Source organism: Vidua macroura, chromosome 3 (assembly GCF_024509145.1).
Source record: "Vidua macroura isolate BioBank_ID:100142 chromosome 3, ASM2450914v1, whole genome shotgun sequence".
In the NCBI taxonomy this organism is placed as follows: domain Eukaryota; kingdom Metazoa; phylum Chordata; class Aves; order Passeriformes; family Viduidae; genus Vidua; species Vidua macroura.
In genome coordinates, this window is record NC_071573.1 from 30,888,473 (window position 1) to 30,901,740 (window position 13,268).

Below are 13,268 nucleotides of genomic sequence, written 5' to 3' on the forward strand. Positions count from 1 at the left end.
CCAGGGAGATAACTTCAATGCCAGATTTTTCCCATTGTGAAAAATTTTCCTCTTGTGTCTAATTGTAATCTCTCCAGGAATAATGTATGGTCTTTTTTCCATATGATTTCTTCTAAAAAGTAGGTATCTAATTTCTTTGTTCCTTTTAAATACTGGAACATGGTGATAAGGTCTACCTTGAACCTTTTCTTCTGAAGGCTGTACAGTTCAGCCTTTCATCATATGGCAGGATTCTCAGTCCTTTGGTCATCTTTTTGGTGGTGCCCTTGTTGATGCAGCCCAGTGTCCTATTTGCTTGCTTTGCTGCAGCAGCACATTGTTCACTCACACTGAGCTTGTTGTCCACCAGGACCACCAGATCTCTTTCCACAGAGCTGCTCCCTTGCTGAGTAGATACCGGTTTATGGTCCACTTCTGGATATGTTTCCCTGGGTGCAAGACCTTACACTTCTCTGTCGATTTTTGTAATGTCAGCTCACTCTTCCAACCTATCCTGGTCTTCCTGCAGGGTGGCTGTCTTTCCAATATGTCCTCTTCACCACTCGGTTTGGTATTAACATAAATCTTCATCAGGGTACACTTTATCCCATCATACAGATCACTTGCAAAAATATTAAACAGCCTTGAGATCAGGATTGATCCCTGGGGGACCACTTGTGACAGGCTACCAGTTCTAAAAGGAACTACTTACCACCACTCTGGGTATATCCTGCCAGCCAGTTCCCAATGAGCCACATGGACTCATCCAGGCTGTAGCACATCAATTCTCTAGGAGGAAGCTGTGGGAAACTATATTCAAAGCCTTGGTGAAATGCAGGTTGATGATGTCCACCACTCACCCCACTTCAACTGAGCAGATTACTTTGTCATTGAATGCCATCAGGTTTGTCATATACAATTTTCCTTTGGCTAATCTGTTATGGCTTTTCGTAATCATGTGCTTCATCTGACTTGTGATAGCCCCAGGACGATTTGTTCCATAACTTTCCCAGGACCTTGAATATTAAGACTGATGAGCCTGTTATTTTCTGGATCCTCCTTTTAGCCCTTCTGGTAGATAGGATTGACATTAGACTTCTTCCAGTCTTCTGGGATCTCCATCACTTCTCAAAGATTACGAAGAGCAGCCTTGCAGTGATGTAAGCCAGCTTCCTTGACACCCTCTGGTGGATATTGTCAGGGCCCAGTGATTTGTAGGAGTCAAGCTCCTGTAATATATTATATTCCTTCACTGACAGTGTGTGGGTTTTTTCATCAACATGGATTCTTGATCCCAAGACCAGGCACGCAACAGTGCTGGTGAAGACAGAGGTAAGGATAGTTTTGGGAGGTGCTGCATTTTCAGTGTTATTGATGACTAACCTCTCCTTTTTAACAGTAGGACAATTTTTTGCTTCTATTTCTGCTTGTTCTTTAGGTACCTGAAGATCCCTTTCTTCTGTTTTTTGACATCTCTGTCTGGTTTCAGCTCAGTCTGAATTTTTTGTTTTTTAAACTCCATCTCTGGACACCCTGGCAATACCCTTGTATTTCTTAAAGGATATTAATCTGCTTTTCCATCTTTGGTACACTTCTCTTTTGGTTTTTGAGCAGACTCAGAAGCTCACAGTTAAGCCAAGGGAAATCTCTTACTCTGCCAACTTTCTGTACTTTTAAAGGGGATGAACTGGTTTTGTATTTCCAGGAGAGCATGCTTGAAACACCCTAGCTTAGTTCCTTTATTGTTCGTGGAAGCTCCCCAAGAAATCCTTCCTAATTGACCTCTGTGCAAGCTGAATTTTGCTCTTCTAAAATCTGAGATCTTTGTCTTAGTACTAAGCTTCACTTCAGTGTGCTCAGGCAGATCCCAAAGTCCAACAATATGGTGATCACTGCAGCCAAGGCTATCACCAGTAAAGATATACAAAGCAGGTTTACTTGGTTTGCGAGTAGCAAGCCCAGCAGAGCCTCATTCCTGGTTGGCATATCTAATGTTTGTATGAGGAAGATGTTCTCTGTGCATTCCAGGAACTTGATGGGTGATACAAGAGCTGCTGAATTGTTTTTCCACAAATGTATGGGTAGTTGAAGTGATCCATGAGAGTCAGGTTCTGTTGACCTAAAGCTTTCTTTGAATAACACAAATATTGGTTTTTTGGCCTTATTTTCTTGATTGGGAGGTCAGTAGCAGGTGCCTACTCTATGATCCCCATTGGAGACAACCATTTTGATCTTAACCCACAGGAATTCAATAGGGATTCCACAATCACCATAGCTGACTTCTATACATTCAAGCTTCCCCTTAACACAGAGCATGACACCTCCTCCTTTTCTTCCCTGTCTGTCTTTATGTTTATACTTTTATATTTGCCTGTTGCCATCCATCATGGCCCTCCAGTCATGTGAGTTGTCTCTCCATGTTTCAGTTATTCCTGCTTTCTGACTGGGCACAGAGCTCCAGTTCCTTGTGTTTGTTCCCCGGGCTGCATGCATTGGTATACATACACTTGAGATGGTCGGTTGGTCTTTTGTTTCTCCTCTTGGAAGGCAGCTAAGGAATGTTTGTCCTTACTCACCACAGTGCCCACCTCACCACAGTGGCCAGCCTCTTACGAGAGATTCCCTTGCCTCTCCTAGACAGGTGGATCCCATTTCTCCCTGACACTCTTAAGTCATTGAAGAATGTCCAATTGTCGTAAAAGCCAAAACCCTCATGACTGCACCAGCCACAAAGAGAGAAGTTGATTTGCATTATGCATCTATTTTTAGCTTCATCTTTTTCTCCAAGTGGTAAAACAGAAGGAAAGATAACTTGTACACCAGTACTTTTTGCTTGCCCTCTCAGCGTTCTGTAGTCTTCCCTGATTGTGGTCCAGGTTCCAGCCTGCCATGTCATTTATGCCTGCATGGCATAAGAGCAGCAGTGGGAGAGCATTGTGTGTTTGTGACAATTTGTGGCACCCTCTCAGCAACATCCCGGACCTTAGCTCCTGGAATGCAGCACACCTCCAGTGGCTATCAGGGTGGCAGATGGGTGCCTCAGTGCCCCTTAACAAAGAGTCACCCACTATGAAGTCTTCATCATTGCTTTTCACTGCATGCTCTGGTACAGTTTCTCCTTGCTTCTCATGGGTGTCTACAGCTGTTAAAGCTTCATAATGTGTTTTCGCTGGGAATGCTGGAGGGTGGGGAATGAAGCAGAGTCCTGCTTTTGGTCAATACCAGGGTCCAAGGTGCCTCATTATCTGTAGTGTCCACCAAAATAATCAGCTCCATCTCAGCACTTCTAATGCTGCACAGCCTTTTAACAGTTTCCTGGCACTCCTGATGCAACAGATCATCAGCCTTTAATCGTCTTTGATAGGTCACCTTTTATCTGGGAGAAAGGTCTAGGCTCTTATTGCAACCTACCACTCATATTGAAGTCTCCTTACTAGTTCCATATGGCTGGAAGCATCAGAAGCTTTCTCTGTAGAATTGCTGGGTTTAGCACAGCCTGGTTTTCCCTTCTTCAATCAGTCAACAATATGTTTGGTACTGGTCATTTCCGAGGCAGATGTTGACATTTGTACTACATTAACAAGCAAAATGTCATCTGACATTCATGGAAGATAAAGACTTTTTGTCTCCAAAAATAATAGGGCCAGAGCACAGGATAGGGGGTTATATACACCTTAAAATAATCTGCATTTAGTGTGACAGCAGGATGACAATATATAAGATTGGATCAAATTCACCTATGCTATCACAGCTTTGATTATCATTTAATAGTAATTTCAGAACTTACACTTGATCTTAATAGTCACTGTGGTGGAAATGATAGGCTTCCAGCAAGGGAAGTTTGTTTGCTCAGTATTGTGATTGGGAATGAAAACCCATCTCCCCTGTTGGACTTATATCATATTAAAATAATATTGCTCTTGTTACACAGCATGAGTTTGATTGACCTTTAGGCTAGGGGAAGTGTAAGTCTTACAAGTTAAATGCCATTGAAAACAACTGGCTAAATCATAAATTCAAATAGACCTGGTTTATGTATCTGTGATTTAAGAAGAGATTTGGAGATGTCAGATTAGATCCAGGGCTAAAAAACTGAAAGAGAGAGACTAAAATACTCAACTTTAGTTGATTAAAGATATTCTGATCCTGTTTTTCTCTGGTGTCTTGACCTTACTAAAGTTCACTTAGTATGTAATGGAAAAAACAACGGGTTTGATAGCAAAATACAGGAAATGCCTGCAATCATGCCTGATTACAGTAGCAGCTTTTCTTCTGGTTTGTTGGAGTTTTTTGGTTGGTTTTTTTTTCAAAATACTCTCTCTGTGTGCCTGAAACAATGTAGAATAATAATGCTTTGGAGCCCTTTACTTGGTGTGTCAAAGCAGAGCAATTAGATGTCTGGCTTTTTGATGGATATGCATGTAGGGAGTTTTTGAACAGGAATGCTCCATGTGACCTAAGTCACAAAAAAAGAAAGAAAAAATAAGAATTATTAGAGGGCATAACTTAAAAGCCTAGAAAACTGTGTGTGTGGCAATTCCACCATGACTAAGACAAATAAATGCAGGTCTTTTTAATAAACCTGCCTTTAACTTTCAACTACAAAAATGGAAGTTTTACAATTAATTTGAATGAAATATCAATCTGGAATAAAGGAAGCCAGGAAGCAAGTTATACTGAATGTACACAAAGGCTCAGATTTATCTCACCTAACTGTAGGAACACAACTGAAGCTTCCAAGTCAGGATCCTGCTTCTCCTGGAGTACATTTACAGTCAGTGCAGTAGGACAGACTGCTTTAGGGAGCTGTGCAGCCCACATGTTCTGTGTGTCATCTGCTTGAAGATATCTGTGGAGATGGCCATGGAGGGAGCCTGGGGCAATCCATGGTACCTCAATTAACCTCCTGTGACTGGTGGCACAAATCTAGTCAGAATCCTGCAAAATACAAGATAGAAAATTAAAACCAGAGCAAAATGTTTCAGAGCTCTACTTACATTCATGTTTAAGGTAAATTTTGAAACTTGATGGAATTGAAATTGATTACAATATATATTTTAATTGTGTTTTTTGTGATACCTGTATCACAAAAGATACAGATGAAAGATCCTTGTTGTTGATTATTAAGTTATGAGGATTAATTGCTGAGATAGCTCAATGAGAACTGCTTCCAGAAATGCAAAGTGCTACCTAGATATGCATGCATTTGTTTGGTACATATTTTCCTACTCTATGTAAGAAAACTTCAGTCAAAAGTTGGAAGGAGAAGAAAGAATTTCAGTATTTTTGGTTAGACACAGACACTGTATACCTGAAATGCAAGTGTTCTTTTCTTTCTACTTGCATGATTTGTATTCCATTGTTGTTCAAATGGTAATGATTTTGTCATCCTACCTACTAAGGTCATAGAGGAAAAAAAAAAAAAAACAACATTGCTTTTGGTTTCCAAAGAAAAACTTCTGAGCAGATCAAAACTTCATTGGGGTGTCCACTGATAAATTTGCTTTCTAAGGTTCTGGTAACATTTTTTCGGAACTGAGTTTTCAAAACTTGATCTAACAAGCTTTTCTAGCTTCACACTGTCCTTTCACTGTCTTTCATCAAGTGGTTTTATCAAATAATGACTAAGTATTGTTTTCTTTAAAAGGATTATGGATATACATAGTAGGCACTTTTAGTTTGCGCTCCACCTAACTTATTGTTATAATACACAATCTTGTTTTGATGTTACTTGAGATACAAAAATAAGAGCACTGAACCTCGCTGAATAGCATACCACAGTTTGAGTCAATCCTTGGCTAAGCCTGGGGACCTCTCTTGTCTTCAGTGAGGTCACCAAGGTGTCAGTGAGGACAAGTTTTATCACATTACATATTTAGCAATGACTTAACACATGGGCTTTGTAGTGGAGGCTGAAACAGTAAATATCATTAGCAGTAGGACAGATTTCACCCCATTGTTCCCACTCTGAATATGCAGAGCCAGTTAAGAATTTTTCAGCTGAAATTTTCAAGGAAAATGTAAGAAAATGGTGGTTTAAACTGAAGTAGAGAAAGTGAGAATGAAAGAAGAAAATCCCAGAGGAAACTAGTGGTAGCCTTAATATTGGAACACTCAGCAGGGTGGGGGAGGACCAGGACATGCAGGCAGCTCAGCCCCCATGCAGAGTCAGTCCCTGGCTGGAGCACCAGGCTGGGTGCTGTTTACCTTGCTTTCACAAAAAGCACAAAAGGTTTGTAAAATCTCAAGAAAGCTTACAAAATTGTATAAATTTGTATCTATTTTAACTGCAAGTTTCTGAGGCAGGTTGTTTGTCCTATGCAATAGGCTTAAAATGAAGCCAGGTCCATTCATGGCAGTTCTTATTTGGTACAAAAATTCCAGGCCTATGGGCCATGGGAGGAGAGAATTGCCACTGGGATCCTACAAAAAGCTTGTCTAAATCAAGTCTTTGTCAGTAAGCTAAATCAAGAGGCAGCATTGTAGTGCTATATCACATTCCTATCTCAGACCCATGGAAAAATTGTTGCATTCCCAGGTGTGGGAGTCATGAAAGATGAAGTTTATAAAGTAACATGATGTGAATGCTAAGGCAACCTTCTCTTGAAAGAGAAATAGAGACCGCTCCCTTCTGTGCTTAGCCAATTTTAGAGAATGTTTTACATAATGCATATTTGAACTTCTGCATATTCCACTTAGGTTCACAAATAAAAATGTGAAAATAATAAGAAAGGAAAAGTCATACAAAGGAAAGCTGTTAAGTACAATATATTTATTTGCCTGCATATTATTTAAAGGAAACCCAGCATAATAAGATAAGCAGATCAGGCACAGTAATGTCCTAAGCTGCTACCGACAATTGTAATAAAGTTATGGTCAAAGCCAGTAAAAAAGCCATATAAAGAAATTATTTTAAAGAAAAATTTTTCTGCTATTGTAAAAGTCATTGGTTTCCTTAAGCTGCTGGAAATGAATATTAAACCTTTGTTCAATATGTCATTAAGACGTCAGTAAGCTGTTAGGACCATGTAAAAACATACAGCCTTCTTTTCTATTTTGGGACCTTGCTGACCTGAAAGGTTTCTCAATGGTGGGCACTGCTGGAGAGGTGATGTTATGCATCTGCAAGCCTCGCTTTTGCCTTGCAGTTATGAGGGCTTACAGAGCCATAGACAGTGATCATGTGTTTATCTCCCTCTGATGTTTTTGGTGGGTAGATAGCAAACTGGCTTTTGCTACATCCCTCCTCCCATCTCTGCCACCCCTTAGTCCACAACTCATTTGTGCAAATGGCAGGGTGGTGGATCTTGTGTTATATAAGGAAATAAATGTGTGTGTTTTTTAAAGTAAACATGCCTGACAAGAGAATGTCACTATGGTCACATTAAAAGTTAAAATTTCACATTTATGTCTAGCCTCCTGTCTAAACTATCACTGTTTTCTTTGATGAAAATGAATTATAGTATATCTGGCTTTATTGGAAACCAAGTCTGTCATAGTAATTCATCTACCATTAGCAATTATACACACTGATACACATCAGAATAAGGTGGGTTCACTTTATTCCAAACTTGACACTGGAAAATAGCAGTTTTCAAGTCTGCACAGCAGATTTTTCTGTCTATTACTGAGTAAGACTCTACTACAGTGTTTGTTATATATTATCTTTATTCTTTGATGATATCAAGTAATGTAACAATGTCAAAAACTGTGTATCGTAAATTCAGTAATTACTTAATCACAGGCCAAACTGAGATATCCTACAACAACAAAAGCAGTAGAACCATCTTTTTCTCACTGTTAGTCTCACTCAGGTATCCCCCTACTTCCTCTCTGCTAACACAAACTGTTCTACTGTCATGAATTCACTCACAAGCATGAACAATCCAGTGTGTCTCCTATTTTTTATTCCATAGAAAAGGGAGGTCACTGGTAAAACCTAATACCCAACAGCACTGCAATTATTGCCTGTTTGTGCTCAGTAACCTCAGAAAGTACAGGCTCCTTCTTTCCCCTAGAGGTTTTCAAATGGGAAAAAAATTATTATTACTTTGTGTTTTCTTAGTAGGTATGATTTGAATTTTCCCATTTATCTCTGATCTGTTGCAGAGGGGAAAAACAGTCTTGCTGATGGGTTGTGTCTAAAATACTTAGAGCAACAAAAGAATCCACTCTGCAAGTACAATCCCCTAATATATCTGTCCTGTGCTGTTTATGTATGGAAACTGAGATTAAGTTGGTGAGATCTAATCACTAAAGAAGCTAACATCAGAACTTTTAAATTGTTGACTTTCCTTTATATTTTCTGACTTGTTCCATATACAATTTCATCTTGCTTAGAATTGTATTTTGTATTGTGTATTTTGTATGTGTATTTTGTATTTTAGAATTGTATTTTGTGGGCATCAAAGAGGAAATTTGTGCTGGGTACATGATGTAGGTGAGCATCTTTGTCTCAAAAGCAACTTGGATATCACTGAGTAACTAAGAAAGTAATTATAGGAATGTAGAAGTCTTACCTTAATTAAACAGATAAAAAAAATCATCTTGTTGAAATTTCTACTTGCTATGATGACCGTATTGTCTTCAGTTATGAATTTCAGTAACATTAGTAACTAGAGAATGATTCTGATGGTTTTTCCATGTTGTTGTAGGAAGTTTCCTTTTTACTTTCTGTGGTTTCTTGTGTGAACAGTTTGTCTATTTAAAGCCTGCAGAGAGGACGAAATTTTCCCATGCAGGGGAACAATGGCAGTGATTTCAAATACACTATTGAAAGGGTTTCTTGCAGTTGAAAGTCACCAAAAAAAGTGGTTGTTCTGTAGTTCTATACTTTAGGCTTTTGTTGCTTTCAAATCTTTCTGAATGCTGATGTTTTATAGATGTTTAGTAAGGTACAATCCTTCATTTAACTTTTAACTTATAAATAAATATTCCTACTTCCAATGTTGTTTTTTGTACATAATAATTATTATGCTTCGTTCTGTGAAGTGTTGCTCAATCAACAGTCAGAGCAGAAGTGGTAAAGTAGCCACTCTAAAGTGGTTGCTTGCCAGCTTGTGATCATATTTCTCAGCTGCTTGATCTTGTTCTTCAAATATGTATTTATTTAGTCACTGCTGTTTACTGTGTTGAAAGACTACTGTTAGTAATGTTTGGCAGACTTTCTGACTTTACTGGTCCAAACCCATCTTGATTGTTTAACTGTCTTACTTTCAACAAGAAAATTGTGTGTTATCTAAATGGCACTTGTGACACACAGTGCCACTTACACAAGATGCTTATATCTCTGGCTACTGGTGGGATTTGGACTTTAAGTACCCAGTCCTATGAAATACTCATCCACTGAGCCTTTGGAAGAAGCCAAGGCACTCAGTGTCTCATGGAACTCACGTGTGGAGGAAGAAGTGAGGGTTACAGAAGTTTTTGCACAGGTTACCTGTACAGCCTGCTCTTCTGTTCCAACTTGCACAAACATAACTCATAATCCTGATTCTTTCTTGAGATACCACCAGTCATTCCAACTTCTGAGGTAACTGTGATGCTGGCAGGTATGCAGAAGTAGAGACCAAGGCTTAAATTTCTGTTTAAAGCTTTCTCAGAACAAAACCTGGCCCCCCTCCAAAAAAAAAGGAAAAAAAAACAACCCACAACATTTCATGCAATGACTGCTCAAGTCAACTGAAGTGGCTCTACAAAGTATCTTGGCAAAAAAACAAAGGCGAGAAATAGCTTAATGTAGCATTGCTGCATTCAAGAAATCTGAGCATTCTCCTGCCTTAACTGGTTAGGTTGTTTGCAGTTGCATGTAATTAATTACTCAGGTTGTAGGAACTCATTTTGTCAGACACAGATGACTTTCTTACTTGCTACAAAGAGAATGCAAAATGAGAAAAAGAAGAATTTAATAGACCTTTGTCATTGAGCTATTTGACACTGTATTATTTGGTATGTTCTGATTCAGAGGTAGACAACTGGCACTAAATCCAGGAAAGAAATAAAAGACAGAATGGATCAGAATGAAACAATCTGTACAGAAGATTATTTTACATTCCAGATATGGCTGTGTACTTTACTTTTGGAGGAGTAGGAGAGCTGGCTGTTTCTTGGAACAGTTCTGGGGAAATACGGGTCATAAAAGTTAAAGTTTTAATGTTTTTCAGTGATGATGCTGCTCTGGAAACACAAGCTTCCCTGACAACTAGTATTCTCTTACTTTTCCTTTTGTTTCCTTTACTCTGTATGTTTTGGTTGTTGGGTTTTTTTTTTTCCTGTGAAGTGTTAAATAGCACATTATCTATTCCTACTCTCATATTAATTTAGTTAACTAAGATTTCTTTTTCCAAAGTTGCAGAATTAGAGGGATTTGGTGAGGTTTCTTGGTTTGGGGAGGTTTTTTCTGGCAAACTGTTTTTAATCTGGCAACTGTAAATTGACAGAAGGATTTTCAGTGCAAGTGCTTTTATGGACTATGATGATCTTGTGGGCTAGCCATGAATTTGGCACTTTGGCAGACTCCCAGCTTACCTTTTAACCTCCCATATGTACTTTGATGGGAGTCATACTGCTGTTGTTTTAGCCTCTTCCAAATTTCTTTTGAAACTCTGGTGCACTTTGTGATAACACAAATCTACTGGTATTACATTTCATTATTGCGTGAGTAATTAAGCTGATGTCCTCAGTGCCTTCAATAGAGTTTTGAAGAGGCTTATAGGCTTCACTGCACTGTTTTGGCTTGATAAAGGGGTCCCAGTTGTTTTTATTCTGACAAGTAAGATTATAGTTTGGTAAATGGTAAAAAAGTTAAATTGACCTGTGCTTTTATAGTTAGGCTTAAAATTTCATTGTCATTCTTTACAGGTAGTCAGAATTTAATAATTAGACTCCTCCTAGTTTTCTCTTGGCTCAGTTTGTTTCTTCTGTTTTTCTACTGTCAAGCTAAATTTTTATTGCTAATTTCTGTGTCTTGTACAAATCCTTAAACAAATAAAAAGAATGGTGAGTATCTTGTTTTTATCCAGTATGTGGTGCCTTAGTGTTTTATTGCTCTTGAGGTTTCTCTTAGCTTAGGAGTTTCCTGGATTATTGACTATATCTCCATTCAAGTTCATGGCTACTATATGGATGGCATTGAATTAAAGTTAAATGATTTTAGGTCCTAACAATTCCAGTGTGTCACCTTCCTACATGGGGAAGTCCTGTGATCAGAGTTAAGACATCATTTTAGAGTCTTCTCATAAACACTTAATATTTTAAACACTTAATAAAGTGGATCCATTTTTTCTAAGCAGCCTCTCAAATTTCTTCAGTTCCTATCATAATTATATGTATTATGACCTTCTTTCTAACAGTCTGTTGTGATGGTGGCTGTAAGTGGTTCCAAGATTACATCAAACAGTAATTATAGTTTGATTTCTTTATCTGAACATCTTGACTTCTTGAAATATAGTTTGTATTCTTCCTTAGTTAAGGAACATCCAAGATAACACTGCACTTGGAAGGTTATAAGCTACAGCTACAATCTTGTTTCCTTCTTCAATCTGCAAGAGCCTTACTCTGATGATCACATTCTATAGGTGTTGCTATAGTCCTGTTTGAATGAAGATCTTTTTTATTGTAGCACTTTTAAGTCACTAAAGCAGCAGTTTTGGGAAGGCACATGATTTTTGAAACAGGAAGCTTAATTTTGTTTCTTGGACTTCTTGTGGGGGGGACACAGAGCTGTTGATACCTGTTTGCCCTGGCATTATGTTGGACAATTCTTGCAAATCACTTTCCAGAGGCAGGAAGAGGTGGTTACTTGAAGGTTTAAATGGTTATATGTAGGGGGTTATGTTGCAGCCAGCTGGATCTTGGATTGTTTAGGAGCTGTTGAAATGAATGACCTTAAGGAACGATAAAATATGCAGTCTGCTCCAAGGGGCCATACATGGGTGACCACTGAGGTCCTGCAAGAGCAGTGTAGCTGATCCAGAGATAGCGAAGTGTGATGTAGGGGATATTGCTTGCTATAAACATTTCTACAGCCAGAGTATACTTCAGCCACACAACCCATATCTGACAAAGCTAGTCTATGTAGGAGACAGTGGTTTTACTGTTACTGAGGTAAATATGACTTTGTTGTGCCACATAAGATTTGTTTTACACGCATAAACCACTTTGTAACGTGTACATAACACAACCTATCTCTGCATGCACAGTAAGTTCTCCAGTGCTTCCCAGTATCTGCTTGGTAGATGTATCATTGCAGATGTGCAATGATTATGCAGACCTTGAGTAGCAAGTCCACTGTGTCCCAGAAATAGCTGATTTTTGTGTTGGCATGTGTGCCTGCTTGAGGAATATATGGACCAACATGTTAAAAAATGTTTAACAAGTGTCAAAAGGAAACAAAAAAAAAAGCAAAAACAAAAAACTAAAATCCACCTACTGAAATTGGTGTGAGAGGCAGAAAATTTCTGGGGAAATCCCAGCATACTGCAGCCTTGGAAGGGCTGTTTAATCAATTAATGTGCATAAATGCTTCCACCATGTTGGGTGCCTGTGGTTCTGAAGGCTGGAATCTGACAAGGAGGCATTTCTCTGGAAGAAATTCTCTGAGTAGGGTGAAGACTTCTCATCCCTCACTTAGGTCAAATTTGATGGCATAAAGGATTTTTGCAAAAAAACTCCTCATCTTTTCATAGGCCTTTAGGGTGAAGTTCATTAACAGAGGCTGGCATGGGACTTTATTCTTCTTCTCTGATTTAGAACTTGCCTACACACACGCAAGTTCCTTTTTTTTTTTTTTTCATCAATTAAACCTAAGGAAATTTGTGTAATTCCAGGAAAAAGAATTCTGATCAGAAAGTGCTGACAGTCACCTAAAGACATGTTCTCCTTTTGATTCTCACCTATTTTATGTCTAAATATACTATGTATCTTTAATCTATATCAGAGACACCTAAAAGTCTATACAGAAATATAAAAAGCAAATGTTGTTTTGATATACATGCAATGTAAGTGGGATTTTTTTTTGCCTTTGTTTTATGTTTATGTTGTTATAACTACGTGATGAAGAGGTTTTACTTGTGGGGAGGGGGCAGTGAGATGGGGGGCACTCATGCAAGTGAGAGTTCTTTCATGCACTGACTTCCCAGATCCTTTTGTTATTAAGTCTAAGGCAAGTGGCAGGTAAGTTAAATGGTACCTAGCACCTATTGTGTTGGAACATGTATTAACCATCAATAAAATATTTAGAAAATAATGCAGAGGGCAAGACAGGAAAGGTGGATATCCTTTTCTCAACC

General features: G+C 38.6%; 1 protein-coding gene across 1 annotated transcript in view; it reads left to right on the plus strand.

Moving 5' to 3' along the window:
- The window catches only part of PRKCE (protein kinase C epsilon), a 287,426-nt gene that overhangs the window by 245,115 nt on the left and 29,043 nt on the right, over positions 1 to 13,268 (plus strand). The gene's annotated exons all lie outside the window — the stretch shown is intronic.